The following is a 17,602-nucleotide window of genomic DNA, read 5'->3' as shown; positions in this document are numbered from 1 at the left end:
CCAAGCGTGTCTCGCAATACTGAAGTTCCTCGTTATTTTAGTGGTTAGTATCCCCGCTTGTCACGCGGGAGACCAGGGTTCAATTCCCCGACGGGGAGAGTTTGTACCTTACCAGAAAAAAATTGGGAATGATTTTTTCGAATTGGTACATCGGCTGTCGAATCAGCCAAGGCACACCGCCCCAGAGATGCAATCAACAGTGCGGAATTGAGACCGCTCATTAAAACCGCCCACACCAATATTTCTGTGCAATGCGTGGGTCAGTGAAACGGACACATTACCTTCTTCATTTCCCATATTTGCCCCTGTAAAAGAAAAACGCTGCCTTCAACATGCGCCATTTGTCGCACACGATATGCACTCGCAAAAACGATACAATTAAAAGAGATTTCTCCAACGGTCAACTCAACCAACTCGTGAATAATAAGACAATCAAGCAGGATCGGACAGTGACTCGCAGCTACTGGTTAGGAACAGATTCGCCGATACAGATGACCTGCACCCCGCGATATTAAACAACGGCCTTCGAACCGCGATGAAAATGCAAAAACTGTACGCAAAATGTATAAATTTGATGAACCGGATCATCTCTCAACACGCATCAGCCTCATTCCAAGAAATGTCTTGTAAAGTGACGCATAGTGGACCCTTCTGAACCGTGGTTCCTGAATTTGTCTTTCATGTCTTCTTTGCTTCACTACTCTGTCTATTATTACGAAGTGAAGGGGAACGAAATCTCATTGACAGTGTACTGAATATCATAATTGCCCCACGCAGACCCAGTCCCTCAGACACTGTGCCCTGGGCCGACACACTTCTGACACGAATGTAACCACCGTCGACGTGATTCGTGATTTTGGAACCTGACGATCCCATCTCTCTTCATACTGTGTCGTGATGGTGAACAAGACAGTTTAATTCAATGTGTTTTCTGGGAAAAGCAAAAATACACATCTCCTGATTTGCACAAAAGTCTGATGTATAATGTTGCTTGCTGACTCAATAAGTAGTGGCCCTGTTTAGGCAACTGGTTAATTGAAATTGTTTTTACTTTACATGGAGCCAAACATAATTTCCGATATAATTTTTGCGGAATCTCATGCCACTGGAACTGATCGCGTGAATATTGCTGCCATTAGCCCGCCTGCAGATGTCAGGGTCTGAAGTGAACAACCGCCTCAATATTTAAAGCTCAATACACGCGGAAGTGTTTGGGTGATCCTGCATCCAGTCTTCCAAAATTAACATGGGACGATCTTCCTTTCCACATGGTATTGAGTTGCCGCGATTTTACTGATTTCACAGACAAATCGAGCATCTTCAGTAAATGGAGTGATTTCAGAGGCGCAGAAACCCTCAGTTGGCCAAGCGTGTCTCGCCAAACCCAAATTCCTCGTTAGTATAGTGGTTAGTATCCCTGCCTGTCACGCGGGAGACCGGGGTTCAATTCCCCGACGGGGAGAGTTTGTACCTTACCAGAAAAAAATTGGCAATGATTTTTTAGAATTGGTACATCGGCTGTCGAATCCGCCAAGGCACACCGCCCCAGAGATGCAATCAACAGTGCGGAATTGAGACCGCTCATCAAAACCGCCCGCACCAATATTTCTGTGCAATGCGTGGGTCAGCGAAACGGACACATTACCTTCTTCATTTCCCATATTTGCCCCTGTAAAAGAAAAACGCTGCCTTCAACATGCGCCATTTGTCGCACACGATGTGCACTCGCAAAAATGATACAATTAAAAGAGATTTCTCCAACGGTCAACTCAACCAACTCGTGAATAATAAGACAATCAAGCAGGATCGGACAGTGACTCTCAGCTACTGGTTAGGAACAGATTCGCCGATACAGATGACCTGCACCCCGCGATATTAAACAACGGCCTTCGAACCGCGATGAAAATGCAAAAACTGGACACAAAATGTATAAATTTGATGAACCGGATCATCTCTCAACACGCATCAGCCTCATTCCAAGGAATGTCTTGTAAAGTGACGCATAGTGGACCCTTCTGAACCGTGGTTCCTGAATTTGTCTTTCATGTCTTCTTTGCTTCACTACTCTGTCTATTATTACGAAGTAAAGGGGAACGAAATCTCATTGACAGTGTCCTGAATATCATAATTGCCCCACGCAGACCCAGTCCCTCAGACACTGTGCCCTGGGCCGACACACGTCTGACACGAATGTAACCACCGTCGACGTGATTCGTGATTTTGGAGCCTGCCGATCCCATCTCTCTTCATACTGTGTCTAGATGGTGAACAAGACAGTTTAATTCAATGTGTTTTCTGGGAAAAGCAAAAATACACATCTCCTGATTTGCACAAAAGTCTGATGTATAATGTTGCTTGCTGACTATATAAGTAGTGGCCCTGTTTAGGCAACTGGTTAATTGAAATTGTTTTTACTTTACATGGAGCCAAACATAATTTCCGATCTAATTTTTGCGGAATCTCATGCTACTGGAACTGATCGCGTGAATATTGCTGCCATTAGCCCGCCTGCAGATGTCAGGGTCTGTAGTGAACAACCGCCTCAATATTTACAGCTCACTACACGCGGAAGTGTTTGGGTGATCCTGCATCCAGTCTTCCAAAATTAACATGGGACGATCTTCCTTTCCACATGGTATTGAGTTGCCGCGATTTTACTGATTTCACAGACAAATCGAGAATCTTCAGTAAATGGAGTGATTTCAAAGGCGCAGAAACCCTCAGTTGGCCAAGCGTGTCACGCGAAAGCAAAGTTCCTCGTTAGTATAGTGGTTAGTATCCCTGCCTGTCACGTGGGAGACTGGGGTTCAATTCCCCGACGGGGAGAGTTTTACCTTACAAGAAAAAAATTGAGAATGATTTTTTAGAATTGGTACATCGGCTGTCGAATCCGCCAAGGCACACCGCCCCAGAGATGCAATGAACAGTGCGGAATTGAGACCGCTCATCAAAACCGCCCGCACCAATATTTCTGTGCAATGCGTGGGTCAGCGAAACGGACACATTACCTTCTTCATTTCCCATATTTGCCCCTGTAAAAGAAAAACGCTGCCTTCAACATGCGCCATTTGTCGCACACGATATGCACTCGCAAAAACGATACAATTCAAAGAGATTTCGCCAACGGTCAACTCAACCAACTCGTGAATAATAAGACAATCAAGCAGGATCGGACAGTGACTCGCAGCTACTGGTTAGGAACAGATTCGCCGATACAGATGACCTGCGCCCCGCGATATTAAACAACGGCCTTCGAAGCGCGATGAAAATGCAAAAACTGGACACAAAATGTATAAATTTGATGAACCGGATCATCTCTCAACAGGCATCAGCCTCATTCCAAGAAATGTCTTGTAAAGTGACGCATAGTGGACCCTTCTGAACCGTGGTTCCTGAATTTGTCTTTCATGTCTTCTTTGCTTCACTACTCTGTCTATTGTTACGAAGTAAAGGGGAACGAAATCTCATTGACAGTGTACTGAATATCATAATTGCCCCACGCAGACCCAGTCCCGCAGACACTGCGCCCTGGGCCGACACACTTCTGACACGAATGTAACCACCGTCGACGTGATTCGTGATTTTGGAGCCTGCGGACCCCATCTCTCTTCATACTGTGTCGTGATGGTGAACAAGACAGTTTAATTCAATGTGTTTTCTGGGAAAAGCAAAAATACGCATCTCCTGATTTGCACTAAAGTCTAATGTTGCTTGCTGACTATATAAGTAGGGGCCCTGTTTAGGCAAGTGGTTAATTGAAATCGTTTTTCCTTTACATGGAGCCAAACATAATTTCCGATATAATTTTTGCGGAATCTCATGCCACTGGAACTGATCGCATGAATAATCGCATGAATCACATCTCCTGATTTGCACAAAAGTCTGATGTATGATGTTGCTTGCTGACTGTCTAAGTAGTGGCCCTGTTTAGGCAACTGGTTAATTGAAATGGTTTTTACTTTACATGGAGCCAAACATAATTTGCGATATAATTTTTGCGGAATCTCATGGCACTGGAACTGATCGCGTGAATATTGCTGCCATTAGCCCGCCTGAAGATGTCAGGGTCTGAAGTGAACAACCGCCTCAATATTTACAGCTCAATACACGCGGAAGTGTTTGGGTGATCCTGCGTCCAGTCTTCCAAAATTAACACGGGACGATCTTCCTTTCCACATGGTATTGAGTTGCCGCGATTTTACTGATTTCACAGACAAATCGAGCATCTTCAGTAAATGGAGTGATTTCAGAGGCGCAGAAACCCTCAGTTGGCCAAGCGTGTCTGGCCAAACCGAAGTTCCTCGTTAGTATAGTGGTTAGTATCCCCGCCTGTCACGCGGGAGACCGGGGTTCAATTCCACGACGTGGAGAGTTTGTACCTTACCAGGAAAAAATGGGGAATGATTTTTTAGAATAGGTACATCGGCTGTCGAATCCGCCAAGGCACACCGCCCCAGAGATGCAATCAACAGTGCGGAATTGAGACCGCTCATCAAAACCGCCCGCACCAATATTTCTGTGCAATGCGTGGGTCAGCGAAACGGACACATTACCTTCTTCATTTCCCATATTTGCCCCGTAAAAGAAAAACGCTGCCTTCAACATGCGCCATTTGTCGCACACGATATGCACTCGCAAAAACGATACAATTCAAAGAGATTTCTCCAACGGTCAACTCAACCAACTCGTGAATAATAAGACAATGAAGCAGGATCGGACAGTGACTCGCAGCTACTGGTTAGGAACAGATTCGCCGATACAGATGACCTGCACCCCGCGATATTAAACAACGGCCTTCGAACCGCGATGAAAATGCAAAAACTGGACACAAAATGTATAAATTTGATGAACCGGATCATCTCTCAACACGCATCAGCCTCATTCCAAGAAATGTCTTGTAAAGTGACGCATAGTGGACCCTTCTGAACCGTGGTTCCTGAATTTGTCTTTCATGTCTTCTTTGCTTCACTACTCTGTCTATTATTACGAAGTAAAGGGGAACAAAATCTCATTGACAGTGTACTGAATATCATAATTGCCCCACGCAGACCCAGTCCCTCAGACACTGTGCCCTGGGCCGACACACTTCTGACACGAATGTAACCACCGTCGACGTGATTCGTGATTTTGGAACCTGCCGATCCCATCTCTCTTCATACTGTGTCGTGATGGTGAACAAGACAGTTGAATTCAATGTGTTTTCTGGGAAAAGCAAAAATACACATCTCCTGATTTGTACAAAAGTCTGATGTATAATGTTGCTTGCTGACTATATAAGTAGCGGCCCTGTTTAGGCAACTGGTTAATTGAAATTGTTTTTACTTTACATGGAGCCAAACATAATTTCCGATATAATTTTTGCGGAATCTCATGCCACTGGAACTGATCGCGTGAATATTGCTGCCATTAGCCCGCCTGCAGATGTCAGGGTCTGAAGTGAAGAACCGCCTCAATATTTACAGCTCAATACACGCGGAAGTGTTTGGGTGATCCTGCATCCAGTCTTCCAAAATTAACATGGGACGATCTTCCTTTCTACATGGTATTGAGTTGCCGCGATTTTACTGATTTCACAGACAAATCGAGCATCTTCAGTAAATGGAGTGATTTCAGAGGCGCAGAAACCCTCAGTTGGCCAAGCGTGTCTCGCCAAACCGAAGTGCCTCGTTAGTATAGTGGTTAGTATCCCCGCCTGTCACGCCAGAGACCGGGGTTCAATTCCCCGACGGGGAGAGTTTGTACCTTACCAGAAAAAAGTTGTGAATGATTTTTTAGAATTGGTACATCGGCTGTCGAATCCGCCAAGGCACACCGCCCCAGAGATGCAATCAACAGTGCGGAATTGAGACCGCTCATCAAAACCGCCCGCACCAATATTTCTGTGCAATGCGTGGGTCAGCGAAGCGGACACATTACCTTCTTCATTTCCCATATTTGCCCCGTAAAAGAAAAACGCTGCCTTCAACATGCGCCATTTGTCGCACACGATATGCACTCGCAAAAACGATACAATTCAAAGAGATTTCTCCAACGGTCAACTCAACCAACTCGTGAATAATAAGACAATGAAGCAGGATCGGACAGTGACTCTCAGCTACTGGTTAGGAACAGATTCGCCGATACAGATGACCTGCACCCCGCGATATTAAACAACGGTCTTCGAACCGCGATGAAAATGCAAAAACTGGGCACAAAATGTATAAATTTGATGAACCGGATCATCTCTCAACACGCATCAGCCTCATTCCAAGAAATGTCTTGTAAAGTGACGCATAGTGGACCCTTCTGAACCGTGCTTCCTGAATTTGTCTTTCATGACTTCTTTGCTTCACTACTCTGTCTATTATTACGAAGTAAAGGGGAACGAAATCTCATTGACAGTGTACTGAATATCATAATTGCCCCACGCAGACCCAGTCCCTCAGACACTGTGCCCTGGGCTGACACACTTCTGACACGAATGTAACCATCGTCGACGTGATTCGTGATTTTGGAACCTGCCAATCCCATCTCTCTTCATACTGTGTCGTGATGGTGAACAAGACCGTTTAATTCAATGTGTTTTCTGGGAAAAGCAAAAATACACATCTCCTGATTTGCACAAAAGTCTGATGTATCATGTTGCTTGCTGACTATATAAGTAGTGGCCCTGTTTAGGCAACTGGTTAATTGAAATCATTTTTACTTTACATGGAGCCAAAAATAATTTCCGATATAATTTTTGCGGAATCTCATGCCACTGGAACTGATCGCGTGAATATTGCTGCCATTAGCCCGCCTGCAGATGTCAGGGTCTGAAGTGAAGAACCGCCTCAATATTTACAGCTCAATACACGCGGAAGTGTTTGGGTGATCCTGCATCCAGTCTTCCAAAATTAACATGGGACGATCTTCCTTTCCACATGGTATTGAGTTGCCGCGATTTTACTGATTTCACAGACAAATCGAGCATCTTCAGTAAATGGAGTGATTTCAGATGCGCAGAAACCCTCAGTTGGCCAAGCGTGGCTCGCCAAATCGAAGTTCCTCGTTAGTATAGTGGTTAGTATCCCCGCCTGTCACGCGGGTGACCGGGGTTCAATTCCCCGACGGGGAGAGTTTATACCTTACCAGAAAGAAATTGGGAGTGATTTTTTAGAATTGGTACATCGGCTGTCGAATCCGCCAAGGCACACCGCCCCAGAGATGCAATCAACAGTGCGGAATTGAGACCGCTCTTCAAAACCGCCCGCACCAATATTTCTGTGCAATGCGTGGGTCGGCGAAACAGACACATTACCTTCTTCATTTCCCTTATTTGCCCCTGTAAAAGAAAAACGCTGCCTTCAACATGCGCCATTTGTCGCACACGTTATGCACTCGCAAAAACGATACAATTCAAAGAGATTTCACCAACGGTCAACTCAACCAACTCGTGAACAATAAGACAATCAAGCAGGAGCGGACAGTGACTCGCAGCTACTGGTTAGGAACAGATTCGCCGATACAGATGACCTGCACCCCGCGATATTAAACAACGGCCTTCGAACCGCGATGAAAATGCAGAAACTGGACAAAAAATGTATAAATCTGATGAACCGGATCATCTCTCAACACGCATCAGCCTCATTCCAAGAAATGTCTTGTAAAGTGACGCATAGTGGACCCTTCTGAACCGTGGTTCCTGAATTTGTCTTTCATGTCTTCTTTGCTTCACTACTCTGTCTATTATTCCGAAGTAAAGGGGAACAAAATCTCATTGACAGTGTACTGAATATCATAATTGCCCCACGCAGACCCAGTCCCTCAGACACTGTGCCATGGGTCGACACACTTCTGACACGAATGTAACCATCGTCAACGTGATTCGTGATTTTGGAACCTGCCGATCCCATCTCTCTTCATAATGTGTCGTGATGGTGAACAAGACAGTTTATTTCAATGTGTTTTCTGGGAAAAGCAAAAATACACATCTCCTGATTTGCACAAAAGTCTGATGTATAATGTTGCTTGCTGACTATATAAGAAGTGGCCCTGTTTATGCAACTGGTTAATTGAAATATTTTTACTTTACATGGAGCCAAACATAATTTCTGATATAATTTTTGTGGAATCTCATGCCACTGGAACTGATCGTGTGAATATTGCTGCCATTAGCCCGCCTGCAGATGTCAGGGTCTGAAGTGAAGAACCGCCTCAATATTTACAGCTCAATACACGCGGAAGAGTTTGGGTGATCCTGCATCCAGTCTTCCAAAATTAACATGGGACGATCTTCCTTTCCACATGGTATTGAGTTGCCGCGATTTTACTGATTTCACAGACAAATCGAGCATCTTCAGTAAATGGAGTGATTTCAGAGGCGCAGAAACCCTCAGTTGGCCCAGCGTGGCTCACCAAACCGAACTTCCTCGTTAGTATAGTGGTTAGTATCCCCGCCTGTCACGCGGGAGATATTCAATTCCCCGACGGGGAGAGTTTGTACCTTACTAGAAAAAAATTAGGGATGATTTTTTAGAATTGGTACATCGGCTGTCGAATCCGCCAAGGCACACCGCCCCAGAGATGAAATGAACAGTGCGGAATTGAGACCGCTCATCAAAACCGCCCGCACAAATATTTCTGTGCAATGCGTGGGTCAGCGAAACAGACACATTACCTTCTTCATTTCCCTTATTTGCCCCGGTAAAAGAAAAACGCTGCCTTCAACATGCGTCATTTGTCGCACACGATATGCACTTGCAAAAACGATACAATTCAAAGAGATTTCTCCAACGGTCAACTCAACCAACTCGTGAACAATAAGACAATCAAGCAGGATCGGACAGTGACTCGCAGCTACTGGTTAGGAACAGATTCGCCGATACAGATGACCTGCACCCCGCGATATTAAACAACGGCCTTCGAACCGCGATGAAAATGCAGAAACTGGACAAAAAATGTATAAATCTGATGAACCGGATCATCTCTCAACACGCATCAGCCTCATTCCAAGAAATGTCTTGTAAAGTGACGCATAGTGGACCCTTCTGAACCGTGGTTCCTGAATTTGTCTTTCATGTCTTCTTTGCTTCACTACTCTGTCTATTATTACGAAGAAAAGGGGAACGAAATCTCATTGACAGTGTACTGAATATCATAATTGCCCCACGCAGACCCAGTCCCTCAGACACTGTGCCCTGGGCCGACACACTTCTGACACGAATGTAACCACCGTCGACGTGATTCGTGATTTTGGAACCTGCCGATCCCATCTCTCTTCATACTGTGTCGTGATGGTGAACAAGACAGTTTAATTCAATGTGTTTTCTGGGAAAAGCAACAATACACATCTCCGGATTTGCACAAAAGTCTGATGTATAATGTTGCTTGCTGACTATATAAGTAGTGGCCTTGTTTAGGCAACTGGTTAATTGAAATCGTTTTTACTTTACATGGAGCCAAACATAATTTCCGATATAATTTTTGCGGAATCTCATGCCACTAAGAACTGATCGCGTGAATATTGCTGCCATTAGCCCGCCTGCAGATGTCAGGGTCTGAAGTGAACAACCGCCTCAATATTTACAGCTCAATACACGCGGAAGTGTTTGGGTGATCCTGCATCCAGTCTTCCAAAATTAACATGGGACGATCTTCCTTTCCACATGGTATTGAGTTGCCGTGATTTTACTGATTTCACAGACAAATCGAGCATCTTCAGTAAATGGAGTGATTTCAGAAGCGCAGAAACCCTCAGTTGGCCAAGCGTGTCCCGCCAAACCGTAGTTCCTCGTTAGTATAGCGGTTAGTATCCCCGCCTGTCACGCGGGAGTCCGGGGTTCAATTCCCCGACTGGGAGAGTTTGTACCTTACCAGAAAAAAATTGCGAGTGATTTTTTAGAATTGGTACATCGGCTGTCGAATCCCCCAAGACACACCGCCCCAGAGATGCAATCAACAGTGCGGAATTGAGACTGCTCATCAAAACCGCCCACATCAATATTTCTGTGCAATGCGTGGGTCAGCGAAACGTACACATTACCTTCTTCATTTCCCATATTTGCCCCTGTAAAAGAAAAACGCTGCCTTCAACAGGCGCCATTTGTCGCACACGATATGCACTCGCAAAAACGATACAATTCAAAGAGATTTCTCCAACGGTCAACTCAACCAACTCGTGAATAATAAGACAATCAAGCAGGATCGGACAGTGACTCGCAGCTACTGGTTAGGAACAGATTCGCCGATACAGATGACCTGCACCCCGCGATATTAAACAACGGCCTTCGAACCGCGATGAAAATGCAAAAACTGGACACAAAATGTATAAATTTGATGAACCGGATCATCTCTCAACACGCATCAGCCTCATTCCAAGAAATGTCTTGTAAAGTGACGCATAGTGGACCCTTCTGAACCGTGGTTCCTGAATTTGTCTTTCATGTCTTCTTTGCTTCACTACTCTTGTCTATTATTCCGAAGTAAAGGGGAACAAAATCTCATTGACAGTGTACTGAATATCATAATTGCCCCACGCAGACCCAGTCCCTCAGACACTGTGCGCTGGGCCGACACACTTCTGACACAAATGTAACCATCGTCGACGTGATTCGTGATTTTGGAACCTGCCGATCCCATCTCTCTTCATACTGTGTCGTGATGGTGAACAAGACAGTTTAATTCAATGTGTTTTCTGGGAAAAGCAAAAATCACATCTCCTGATTTGCACAAAAGTCTGATGTATAATGTTGCTTGCTGACTATATAAGTAGTGGCCCTGTTTAGGCAACTGGTTAATTGAAATCGTTTTTACTTTACATGGAGCCAAACATAATTTCCGATATAATTTTTGCGGAATCTCATGCCACTGGAACTGATCGCGTGAATATTGCTGCCATTAGCCCGCCTGCAGATGTCAGGGTCTGAAGTGAACAACCGCCTCAATATTTACAGCTCAATACACGCGGAAGTGTTTGGGTGATCCTGCATCCAGTCTTCCAAAATTAACATGGGACGATCTTCCTTTCCACATGGTATTGAGTTGCCGTGATTTTACTGATTTCACAGACAAATCAAGCATCTTCAGTAAATGGAGTGATTTCAGAAGCGCAGAAACCCTCAGTTGGCCAAGCATGTCTCACCAAACCGCAGTTCCTCGTTAGTATAGTGGTTAGTATCCCCGCCTGTCACGCGGGAGACCGGGGTTCAATTCCCCGACGGGCAGAGTTTGTCCCTTACCAGAAAAAAATTGGGAATGATTTTTTAGAATTGGTACATCGGCTGTCGAATCCGCCAAGACACACCGCCCCAGAGATGCAATCAACAGTGCGGAATTGAGACCGCTCATCAAAACCGCCCGCACCAATATATCTGTGCAATGCATGGGTCAGCGAAACGGACACATTACCTTCTTCATTTCCCATATTTGCCCCTGTAAAAGAAAAACGCTGCCTTCAACATGCGCCATTTGTCGCACACGATATGCACTCGCAAAAATGATACAATTATAAGAGATTTCGCCAACGGTCAACTCAACCAACTCGTGAATAATAAGACAATCAAGCAGGATCGGACAGTGACTCTCAGCGACTGGTTAGGAACAGATTCGCCGATACAGATGACCTGCACCCCGCGATATTAAACAACGGCCTTCGAATCGCGATGAAAATGCAAAAACTGGACACAAAATGTATAAATTTGATGAACCGGATCATCTCCCAACACGCATCAGCCTCATTCCAAGAAATGTCTTGTAAAGTGACGCATAGTGGACCCTTCTGAACCGTGGTTCCTGAATTTGTCTTTCATGTCTTCTTTGCTTCACTACTCTGTCTATTATTACGAAGTGAAGGGGAACGAAATCTCATTGACAGTGTACTGAATATCATAATTGCCCCACGCAGACCCATTCCCTCAGACACTGTGCCCTTGGCCGACACACTTCTGACACGAATGTAACCAGCGTCGACGTGATTCGTGATTTTGGAACCTGCCGATCCCATCTCTCTTCATACTGTGTCGTGATGGTGAACAAGACAGTTTAATTCAATGTGTTTTCTGGGAAAAGCAACAATACACATCTCCTGATTTGCACAAAAGTCTGATGTATAATGTTGCTTGCTGACTATATAAGTAGTGGCCCTGTTTAGGCAACTGGTTAATTGAAATCGTTTTTACTTTACATGGAGCCAAACATAATTTTCGATATAATTTTTACGGAATCTCATGCCACTGGAACTGATCGCGTGAATATTGCTGCCATTAGCCCGCCTGCAGATGTCAGGGTCTGAAGTGAAGAACCGCCTCAATATGTACAGCTCAATACACGCGGAAGAGTTTGGGTGATCCTGCAACCAGTCTTCCAAAATTAACATGGGACGATCTTCCTTTCCACATGGTATTGAGTTGCCGCGATTTTACTGATTTCACAGACAAATCGAGCATCTTCAGTCAATGGAGTGATTTCAGAGACGCAGAAACCCTCAGTTGGCCAAGCGGGGCTCACAAATTCAAAGTTCCTCGTTAGTATAGTGGTTAGTATCCCCACCTGTCACGCGGGAGACCGGGATTCAATTCCCCGAGGAGGAGAGTTTGTTCTTTGCCAGAAATAAATTGGTCATTTTTTTTTAGAATTGGTACATCGGCTGTCGAATCCGCCAAGGCACACCGCCCCAGAGATGCAATCAACAGTGCGGAATTGAGACCGCTCATCAAAACCGCCCGCACCAATATTTCTGTGCAATGCGTGGGTCAGCGAAACGGACACATTACCTTCTTCATTTCCCTCATTTGCCCCAGTAAAAGAAAAACACTGCCTTCAACATGCGCCATTTGTCGCACACGATATGCACTCGCAAAAGCGATACAATTCAAAGAGATTTCTCCAACGCTCAACTCAACCAACTCAGGCAGGATCGGACAGTGACTCGCAGCTACTGGTTAGGAACAGATTCGCCGATACAGATGACCTGCACCCCGCGATATTAAACAACGGCCTTCGAACCGCGATGAAAATGCAAAAACTGTACGCAAAATGTATAAATTTGATGAACCGGATCATCTCTCAACACGCATCAGCCTCATTCCAAGAAATGTCTTGTAAAGTGACGCATAATGGACCCTTCTGAACCGTGGTTCCTGAATTTGTCTTTCATGTCTTCTTTGCTTCACTACTCTGTCTATTATTACGAAGTAAAGGGAGGCGAAATCTCATTGACAGTGTACTGAATATCATAATTGCCCCACGCAGACCCAGTCCCGCAAACACTGTGCCCTGGGCCGACACACTTCTGACACAAATGTAACCACCGTCGACGTGATTCGTGATTTTGGAACCTGCCGATCCCACCTCTCTTCATGCTGTGTCGTGATGGTGAACAAGACAGTTTAATTCAATGTGTTTTCTGCGAAAAGCAAAAATACACATCTCCTGATTTGCACAAAAGTCTGATGTATAATGTTGCTTGCAGACTATATAAGTTGTGGCCCTCTTTAGGCAACTGGTTAATTGAAATAGTTTTTAATTTACATGGAGCCAAATATAATTTCCGATCAAATTTCTGCGGAATCTCATGCCACTGGAACTGATCGCGTGGATATTGCTGCCATTAGCCCGCCTGCAGATGTCAGGGTCTGAAGTGAACACCCGCCTCAATATTTACAGCTCAATACACGCGGAAGAGTTTGGGTGATCCTGCATCCAGTCTTCCAAAATTAACATGGGACGATCTTCCTTTCCACATGGCATTGAGTTGCCGTTATTTTACTGATTTCACAGACAAATAGAGCATCTTCAGTCAATGGAGTGATTTCAGAGGTGCAGAAACCCTCAGTTGGCCAAGCGTGGCTCATCAAACCTAATTTCCTCGTTAGTATAGTGGTTCGTATCCCCGCCTGTCACGCGGGAGACCGGGGAGAGTTTGTAGCTTACCAGAAAAAAATTGGAAATCCTTTTTTACAATTGGTACATCGCCTGTCGAAACCGCCAAGGCACAGCGCCCCAGAGATGCAATCAACAGGGCGGAATTGAGACCGCTCATCAAAACCGCCCACGCCAATATTTTTGTGCAACGCGTGGGTCAGCGAACCGGACACATACCTTCTTCATTTCCCACATTTGCCCCTGTAAAAGAAATACGCTGCCTTCAACGTGCGCCATTTGTCGCACACGATATGCACTCGCAAAAACGATACAATTCAAAGAGATTTCTCCAACGGTCAACTCAACCAACTCGTGAATAATAAGACAATCAAGCAGGATCGGACAGTGACTCGCAGCTACTGGTTAGGAACAGATTCGCCGATACAGATGACCTGCACCCCGCGATATTAAACAACGGCCTTCGAACCGCGATGAAAATGCAAAAACTGGACACAAAATGTATAAATTTGACGAACGGGATCATCCCTCAACACGCATCAGCCTCATTCCAAGAAATGTCTTGTAAAGTGACGCATAGTGGACCCTTCTGAACCGTGGTTCCTGAATTTGTCTTTCATGTCTTCTTTGCTTCACTACTCTGTCTATTATTACGAAGTAAAGGGGAACAAAATCTCATTGACAGTGTACTGAATATCATAATTGCCCCACGCAGACCCAGTCCCTCAGACACTGTGCCCTGGGCCGACACACTTCTGACACGAATGTAACCAGCGTCGACGTGATTCGTGATTTTGGAACCTGCCGATCCCATCTCTCTTCATACTGTGTCCTGATGGTGAACAAGACATTTTAATTCAATGTGTTTTCTGGGAAAAGCAAAAATACACATCTCCTCATTTGCACAAAAGTCTGATGTATAATGTTGCTTGCTGACTATATAAGTAGTGGCCCTGTTTAGGCAACTGGTTAATTGAAATCGTTTTTACTTTACATGGAGCCAAACATAATTTCCGATATAATTTTTGCGGAATCTCATGCCACTGGAACTGATCGCGTGAATATTGCTGCCATTAGCCCGCCTGCAGATGTCAGGGTCTGAAGTGAACAACCGCCTCAATATTTACAGATCAATACACGCGGAAGTGTTTGGGTGATCCTGCATCCAGTCTTCCAAAATTAACATGGGACGATCTTCCTTTCCACATGGTATTGATTTGCCGCGATTTTACTGATTTCACAGACAAATAGAGCATCTTCAGTAAATGGAGTGAATTCAGAGGCGCAGAAACCCTCAGTTGGCCAAGCGGGGGTCGCAAAATTGAAGTTCCTTGTTAGTATAGTGGTTAGTATCCCCGCCTGTCACGCGGGAGACTGGGGTTCAATTCCCCAACGGGGAGTGTTTGTACCTTACCAGAGAAAAATTGGGAACAATTTTTTAGAATTGGTACATCGGCTGTCGAATCCGCCAAGGCACACCGCCCCAAAGATGCAATCAACAGGGCGGAATTGAGACCGCTCATCAAAACCGCCCGCACCAATATTTCTGTGCAATGCGTGGGTCAGCGAAACGGACACATTACCTTCTTCATTTCCCATATTTGCCCCTGTAAAAGAAAAACGCTGCCTTCAACATGCGCCATTTGTCGCACACGATATGCACTCGCAAAAACGATACAATTCAAAGAGATTTCTCCAACGGTCAACTCAACCAACTCGTGAATAATAAGACAATCAAGCAGGATCGGACAGTGACTCGCAGCTACTGGTTAGGAACAGATTCGCCGATACAGATGACCTGCACCCCGCGATATTAAACAACGGCCTTCGAACCGCGATGAAAATGCAAAAACGGGACACAAAATGTATAAATTTGATGAACCGGATCATCTCTCAACACGCATCAGCCTCATTCCAAGAAATGTCTTGTAAAGTGACGCATAGTGGACCCTTCTGAACCGTGGTTCCTGAATTTGTCTTTCATGTCTTCTTTTCTTCACTACTCTGTCTATTATTACGAAGTAAAGGGGAACAAAATCTCATTGGCAGTGTACTGAATATCATAATTGCCCCACGAAGACCCAGTCCCTCAGACACTGTGCCCTGGGCCGACACACTTCTGACACGAATGTAACCAGCGTCGACGTGATTCGTGATTTTGGAATCTGCCGATCCCATCTCTCTTCATACTGTGTCGTGATGGTGAACAAGACAGTTTAATTCAATGTGTTTTCTGGGAAAAGCAAAAATACGCATCTCCTGATTTGCACAAAAGTCTGATGTATAATGTTGCTTGCTGACTATATAAGTAGTGGCCCTGTTTAGGCAACTGGTTAATTGAAATCGTTTTTACTTTACATGGAGCCAAACATAATTTTCGATATAATTTTTACGGAATCTCATGCCACTGGAACTGATCGCGTGAATATTGCTGCCATTAGCCCGCCTGCAGATGTCAGGGTCTGAAGTGAAGAACCGCCTCAATATGTACAGCTCAATACACGCGGAAGAGTTTGGGTGATCCTGCAACCAGTCTTCCAAAATTAACATGGGACGATCTTCCTTTCCACATGGTATTGAGCTGACGCGATTTTACTGATTTCACAGACAAATCGAGCATCTTCAGTCAATGGAGTGATTTCAGAGGCGCAGAAACCCTCAGTTGGCCAAGCGGGGCTCACAAACTCAAAGTTCCTCGTTAGTATAGTGGTTAGTATCCCCACCTGTCACGCGGGAGACCGGGGTTCAATTCCCCGAGGAGGAGAGCTTGTTCTTTGCCAGAAATAAAGTGGTCATTTTTTTTTATAATTGGTACATCAGCTGTCGAATCCGCCAAGGCATACCGCCCCAGAGATGCAATCAACAGTGCGGAATTGAGACCGCTCATCAAAACCGCCCGCACCAATATTTCTGTGCAATGCGTGGGTCAGCGAAACGGACACATTACCTTCTTCATTTCCCTCATTTGCCCCAGTAAAAGAAAAACGCTGCCTTCAACATGCGCCATTTGTCGCACACGATATGCACTCGCAAAAACGATACAATTCAAAGAGATTTCTCCAACGCTCAACTCAACCAAGTCAGGCAGGATCGGACAGTGACTCGCAGCTACTGGTTAGGAACAGATTCGCCGATACAGATGACCTGCACCCCGCGATATTAAACAACGGCCTTCGAACCGCGATGAAAATGCAAAAACTGTACGCAAAATGTATAAATTTGATGAACCGGATCATCTCTCAACACGCATCAGCCTCATTCCAAGAAATGTCTTGTAAAGTGACGCATAGTGGACCCTTCTGAACCGTGGTTCCTGAATTTGTCTTTCATGTCTTCTTTGCTTCACTACTCTGTCTATTATTACGAAGTAAAGGGAGGCGAAATCTCATTGACAGTGTACTGAATATCATAATTGCCCCACGCAGACCCAGTCCCGCAAACACTGTGCCCTTGGCCGACACACTTCTGACACGAATGTAACCACCGTCGACGTGATTCGTGATTTTGGAACCTGCCGATCCCATCTCTCTTCATACTGTGTCGTGATGGTGAACAAGACAGTTGAATTCAATGTGTTTTCTGGGAAAAGCAAAAATACACATCTCCTGATTTGCACAAAAGTCTGATGTATAATGTTGCTTGCAGACTATATAAGTTGTGGCCCTCTTTAGGCAACTGGTTAATTGAAATAGTTTTTAATTTACATGGAGCCAAATATAATTTCCGATCAAATTTCTGCGGAATCTCATGCCACTGGAACTGA

At 45.0% G+C, this 17,602-nt stretch overlaps 4 non-coding genes across 4 annotated transcripts; all 4 read left to right on the top strand.

Moving 5' to 3' along the window:
- Positions 1-1,390: 1,390 nt before the first annotated feature.
- trnad-guc (transfer RNA aspartic acid (anticodon GUC)) lies at positions 1,391-1,462 on the top strand. Its single transcript has one exon. It is a non-coding gene; the product is annotated as a tRNA-Asp (tRNA).
- A 5,562-nt stretch (positions 1,463-7,024) lies between these two features.
- On the top strand, positions 7,025-7,096 carry trnad-guc (transfer RNA aspartic acid (anticodon GUC)). Its single transcript has one exon. It is a non-coding gene; the product is annotated as a tRNA-Asp (tRNA).
- A 4,016-nt stretch (positions 7,097-11,112) lies between these two features.
- trnad-guc (transfer RNA aspartic acid (anticodon GUC)) lies at positions 11,113-11,186 on the top strand. Its single transcript has one exon. It is a non-coding gene; the product is annotated as a tRNA-Asp (tRNA).
- Positions 11,187-15,167: 3,981 nt separating this feature from the next.
- trnad-guc (transfer RNA aspartic acid (anticodon GUC)) lies at positions 15,168-15,239 on the top strand. The gene has a single exon. It is a non-coding gene; the product is annotated as a tRNA-Asp (tRNA).
- The last annotated feature ends 2,363 nt before the right edge of the window (positions 15,240-17,602 follow it).

The sequence above is a fragment of the Scyliorhinus torazame genome, chromosome 25 (assembly GCF_047496885.1).
Source record: "Scyliorhinus torazame isolate Kashiwa2021f chromosome 25, sScyTor2.1, whole genome shotgun sequence".
Lineage (NCBI taxonomy): Eukaryota > Metazoa > Chordata > Chondrichthyes > Carcharhiniformes > Scyliorhinidae > Scyliorhinus > Scyliorhinus torazame.
This window is presented reverse-complemented; position numbering and strand designations above follow the sequence as displayed.